Source organism: Notolabrus celidotus, chromosome 4 (genome assembly GCF_009762535.1).
Source record: "Notolabrus celidotus isolate fNotCel1 chromosome 4, fNotCel1.pri, whole genome shotgun sequence".
Lineage (NCBI taxonomy): Eukaryota > Metazoa > Chordata > Actinopteri > Labriformes > Labridae > Notolabrus > Notolabrus celidotus.
This window is the reverse complement of record NC_048275.1, coordinates 30018451-30025225: the sequence shown is the minus strand read 5'-3', so window position 1 is coordinate 30025225 and position 6775 is coordinate 30018451.

Here is a 6775-nt window from a genome sequence, read left to right as displayed (position 1 = left end):
TCTCAGAATGCTTATTATGCCGCTGTACTACAGAAGTGGTATGGTTCTTCATATTTTACAAACAAACATTAAGCTAAAATGTTGTCTATACTAAACGTGGGCAAAGTTTCAAATTGCGAGGTAACTGTGTGATGGAGTAAACCCAGTATGAGACTTCCCAAACTTTGCATGTGAGATTTGGGTTTCAAAACATATTTACATTTTTCATTATACCGGTTAACTCAATGACTACAACTTTATAGCGTGGAAACAGTGGTGGAGGGTTCCTGAGTGCTGTAAAGTGCCTTAAAGAGACAGTCGCTGGAATGATGCATTTCAGACAGAAGCTGAATCAAGGATTTTCAAAGATATGTAGACTGTATGAGATATGTGAATATTTTTTTGAGCTCTTAATCATGTAAAGCTACTAACAAAGCTATCAGAAGGAAAATGAGCCTTGTCTTTAAATATTTCTTTCTGATTTGTCATTGCTCCAGAGCTATGACCTGTTATTTCTCAACACTGCATTGTTGCTATGGACACAGCTCTAATCGCAGACTCTGGAGGACTAACTGTAAACATATCCCGTAAAGTAAACACTTAATGGAACTCAGCATGTGATGCAGAGTTTTCTAAAGACTGATAAATGGAAAAGAAAATGTCTCAGACTCTGACAGTGATGAGGCAGAAAAACTCAGCCAAGTGGGTCACTGATTCACAAACAGCACCAAGACGGAAAAATATGGCAAATGACATGCCCCTATAGGGCCAGCAGTATGTGCCGGTCTGACATCAAATCAGTACATGCAGCCGAACATAAATATGCCAATTAATACAACTAACTCTGTATTGACAGCCATTCAAAGTATTTCATTGAGACAAAGCTTTCTATGACGTGGGTTTATGTTCTATCGTTATCGATGATGGCTAGGCTAACAGGCTAAGGCTAAATGTAGCTCTAGCGAAAGTTCAGACAGGAAGACTATAAAGCAATCACAGCAGTTGTTTAACTCTCCTCTCCCTCGTTCAATAGTTCACCCGCTTCCAGCTGCACGCTCCGGAGCTGTCATTGGTTAATCAGCAGCTGCGTCATCCAATAGTTCAGTGGCATGCCCTTATCGTCAGCCTATCAACTTTCTGCTGTCTTTTTAAATGCGTCTCTCTCTCCAGCTAGTTCCTCTTCCATTGATGGTGCGCACCCCTCCACCTCCCCATCTCCACCTGGTCTCCGCAAAGTCTTCAATTCCTTGGATCATCAACCACCACCACCAGTGTCTGGACTCTAGGGGGATTTCTTCAGCTGCCAAATTCATGCATCCTACGCTCACAACATTATCCCCATAGAGTCATTACGCCAAAGATTTCTGTCAAGTTTCATCATTCATTCAGTTGTAATAAATTATCTTTAATATTCAAATTGTGTCTCTCCTGATTGAATTACCTTTATGTTATCAGTTACCAAACAACTGTCGTTTCATTTCCAACAATGCATTTGACCTCCGCCACATACCACTGAACTACAAGCGTATGCCAGTTATCTACTAGCACATTGCGTGTCTTGGCCACTTTTCAATGTGGCTGCGGCGCCTGATTCATGCACTCCTGTTCACCTTGTTTGACTTCACCATCAGTGGAAATCTTCAGTTTAACAGTTAATGTATCTCGTTTCAAGAAGCCACAGTGAACAGATACACAACTTCAACGTTGAGTGTAGGAGTAGGATAATGAGGTGAGAGTGGACCTGGAGAGGTTCCTTTAACAAAACCACTCACTATAAATGATCCATCACTTAAATAATTATGAAAATGACCAAAAACATTTTTGTGAATACAAGTTCAATGTAGTAGGGATTTCAATGTCCTTCCAAGGGAGCTGTTGCCCTGCTCCAGAACATTGCCTTTAAGCTGAGCTTAAAACTGGATCCTAAAAATACATTTAAATCTGAACCCTCAAACAGCCCAGTGTGTAAGTGAAAACAAACCAAAGTCCCCACTTTCAAGGTCTGACACTCACACTGGTCCTCACTAAAATAGAAGTGCTCTCTCTCTCTCTCTCTCACACACACACACACACACACACACACACACACACACACACACACACACACACACACACACACACACACACACACACACACACACACCTCAGTTTTATCCAGAGGGATTACACAGCATTTTTCACTTGCTTTACTGATGACACACACACACCTTCACACACACACACACACACAGACACACACACACACATACACACACACACACACACACACACACACACACACACACACACACACACACACACACACACACACACACACACACACACACACACACAACAGATGCTCTTTTCTGATGCAATCTGCTCAGTCATGAGTTAAAGGGAAGGAGACAGACAGATAGAGTCTGACAAGGTGTGTTTGTGTGTGTGCATGTGTGCGTGTGTGAAGGTGTGTGTGTGTCATCAGTAAAGCAAGTGAAAAATGCTGTGTAATCCCTCTGGATAAAACTGAGGTGTGTGTGTGTGTGTGTGTGTGTGTGTGTGTGTGTGTGTGTGCGTGTGTGTGTGTGTGTTGATTACAGTTGTTCTGACATGGATTATAGGTGTTGTTGCCATTGGTTTGATGGAAAATATTATACATAGTTGCCGCTTGGCTGATGGGAAATATTTCTGAGATGGGGTGAGGCTTGATGACTTCTGTTTGTATGTGTGTTTGTGCACAAGTGTTATCATTGATGTTCCCATGCTTACCATCATTGCTTTATTTATATGCGCTTTCATTTTAGGAGCAGTGTGTAATGTTGTGTTTTAAGATGTGTTGTTTCTACATTACTTCTATAACAAAGAACATACTACATTTCTTACTTGTAAATAAAAACCCCTTGCAGTTTTCCACTGTCCACTGTGACATTGATAAATGTCTTCTTTTTTGCAGGGTCGGCAGTCCAGAACTAAATGATTTACAGATTTATGTGACATTGAGAAGAGAAGTCCCAAAATGTAAGAAGCATGGAAAGGGAAAATATGCAGAAGTCAATTGTTTTTACAATTTTCAAAATAGTTCAAAGTTAGCTTATATTTGAAGGATCGACTAAGAAGAAAATGTAGGACCTTTACTGTTGGATGACTATTTTAAGCTTGGAGGACATTTTTCTGTACAGATTTTCCAGTTTAGATGCTTCTTTTTATTGCTAAGTCAGGCTCAAATCACATTGAACTGTACATTTTTGTTTTTTCAATTACAAAATTAGTCAAAAGTACCTTGCCCCTATAGTTCTCTCTTGGTAGCAAACATTGACTGTAGTCTTTTATGCTGTGCAATTCAGCAACAGCACCAGAACAAAGTTCCACCAACACTACAACTTTGTACTTACACATGGCACCCCAAAGCCAAAATTAACCGCCTTGAAATGGCAGTATGTAAAAGCAATGGGTAAAAAGATGGATGACACAATCGCCTTCCAGAAGTAAAGGTAAAACATTCAGAGCACCCTCTGGTGATTGGCTGCAGTAAAGTCCCACATCCAACATTAAAAGAATATGAATATGGGTCAAAAAAATTTTTTAAATACACACCAAACTGAATTTTTTTTCAAACATATTTATTCTGCGCAGATTTAGCCTGGTGGTTAAGTTGCACGCCCAAAGATTCCACTCCAGACTGAAGCTCCTCTTCTGCATGTCATTTTCCCACTCTCTCCCTCCTGGTTTGATGCTCTATCCACTGTCCTGTCTTCTATAAACAAAAGTGTAAAAAAACACCCAAAAATATAACTTAAAAAAAACATGCCTTTTATCAAAGCATTTAGGTCTTATCGTGATTTATGTGCAAGTGTTAGTTTTTCTGAGAACACTGGTTTTTATTAGTTATTTGATGTTAAAATGAAAGGAAGTGATGTCATGATTAACAGCTCTGTTGACAAATGTGAGCTCATGCAATAATTTTTTTCACTGGATTAGCAAAGTAGAGGAGGAATGGAGAGCAAATGTAATAAACACATACACAAGTGTCATTTAAGTGTGTCACTACTTCAGATCAATACTAGAATCTGTTATGTGTGGACTGTAGCAACCTGAGGGATCTTCAACGGTTTATCTGCAAGTTATATGTGAGTGTATGTCACACAACTTCACCAGTCAAATTACTTCTGCGCATTCATTGGCTGCAAACTAAGATGTCAGCACACATTGCAGTAGCATTTTGGCTTCATTCATAACAATGGTAGGAGATGGAGATGTGTCATCCATATCTATTTAGAACCAATGGAATCACCCCTGAGTTTACACACTGCAGACCATGAGCTGGTCAGAGAGTTGTCACATGCACTGCATAAGATTTGGTTGGGAGCCCGGCTGAAACTCTGCTAAGAATGAAAGCCCTTAAAATCAAATCGACAGCAATTTTTAATGACCAACCAAACGTGCATAAACAAAGTGCATTGAGGATATCACTTCAGGAAACGTTACTGCCTGTGTTTGGACATATCAATAACCCCAACGAAGGGTGACACAAGGATGTGTCATGCAGTGCAGCTGTGACCTAAGAACCCTGTAGTTAAAAGCTCTCTCCAAGAAGAAGAAAGGACACCAGTATTGAATACTAACATCTTACTAATGTTGATCATCAGGAGGGTTCTCAGGTGAACAGGATCTGAAAACAAACTGCCCTTTAATAATCTGGGAGAAAGGTGAGATTGATTTAAAAGTAGATGATAGAAAGTCAAAGATGCTGTGTCATGCTGGGCCAGCACACACACACAAGTTATACCCTCACATACACACACACTGCAGGAGATCAATATGCTGTGACTCAGCCAAGCTGTTGTGAGTCAGCATAGAATCTTCGACACCCTTTTCTCTCTTCGTTCTGCTCCTTATTCTTATTCATTCAATCCTCTTTCCTGTCTTCTCCAACACCCTTCCTGCATTTTCTGCCAGCCCTCCCCTTCATTCCTCAATTTCCTCAACTCTCTAAGGCACACCCTTAACTTTAGCATTCATGGTGATTTTGTCTGACTGCATGAAGGTTAAAGATTAAACAGAAATTCTACTTGTAATTTATTAAAAGGGAGCAGGGTGAGATCAAGAGAGGAAAATCAAATACTGCACATGGCGGCTTGTCATTAAGATTCATACTTTCACAAACTTAGAGAAGGTGCCACCAGCATTCTCAAAAAATGTTGTTGTATATTACTGAACAATGTTCCTGATAATATTGTGGTGACAGCCTGAAGTTTAGGCAACAAAAGCACTTCATCTAAGGCTAGCTAAACGAAAAGTTTTATCAGGGAGTTTTCAGTGGATTTGGTTGTGTATTGCAAGGATGTGTGTTTCTGGTGGGAATAGGCATATTCAATAACGTAATCAGTAAACATTTAACTTGTTTCATCCAGAACGCAGCAGCCAGAGTCCTGACATGCACAAGAACATTTGAACATATCACTCCAGTTCTTAATACACTTCATTGGCCCCCCGTTGAATGCAGAATCACTTTCCATCCATCCATCCATCTTCTTCCGCTTATCCGGGTCCGGGTCGCGGGGGCAGCAGTCTCAGCAGGGAAGCCCAGACACTCCTCTCCCCGGCCACTTCCACCAGCTCTTCTGGGAGGATACCGAGGCGCTCCCAGAATCACTTTCTAAATCTTAAATTTTAGTCCATAAAGTGCTCAATGGTTCAGCTCCTCCTGACTTGCTCACAAGCTATAACCCTATCTGGCCCCTTTGGTCATCAGGGGAAAGTCTGTAGTAACCATACCCACAGTTAGAACAGAGTCTGTTGAAGGAGCTTCTCGTTACTGTGGTCGTTCTCTCTGGAACAAACTGCCTGCTGACCTGAGGTCCATCAAAACTGTGTGTTCCTTTCAAACTTAAGTCAAAACCTACTTATTTTAAAGAGCTTATAAATTGCTATACTTTGTGCATGTATGACAACTCATGTGGCTGACTGCTTGTGCAGCAATGCTTTCCTATAGGATTCAAGGTATGCTTTTTGTTTGATTGTTGTGTCTGATGTATGTTGGGTGCATTATTTTTTATTCAAATTTTGTAAGCAACTGTTATTTATTGTTTTTCTATGTTTATATCCTCAATATAAAACACATTCAGCTTACCTCTAATAAAATGTGCATATTATAGCCTAAAGATTAACCTTTTTTGGATAAGCTACCTACAGTACATAAAATCTTTGGTTCAGTACACTTTATTTAACATTTTCCACTTCATCTATTGGACTTTAAAGCACGTTGTGACTAATGTCTGTGAGAGGTGCTCTATCAATAAATGTTGTTTGCGTATTTGCTAAACAATGGCCCTCCATTGTTTGCAGACTGTTTATGGATGAGTGGGAGTCAGTTAGTTCACTATGGTGTGGATCCGATTAAGGCCCACAGCGACACAAAGGCTCCTCTGTTTGAGCTGTTGAGAGTGTTTCCACAGGTTAGTGGGACTTGTGAGGACGTTTCAGTGATCCTACAGCTGCCTGTAGAGTTTCTAGTTCACATTACTGGATAAATAGGGCTAGATTAATGGTAGCAAAGGTTCAATTTTAATGAATTGCATTCTGGGGTTTGATTTAACATGATTATCCTTCAGGGAATCAGTAAAAACTATGGCCAAAAAGTTTTTTATGTTTCTTTTTCATCAAAACCAAGACTAGAACAAAGTTATAGTTTCATTAATGATTTCATTTGAACAAACCATGAACAACTGAAATACATTTACTGAGATACTTAAACTATGCCATGCTAAGGATACATTGGTGATTTATCTTTGATTTGAAGTAGAACTACAACTTGTAA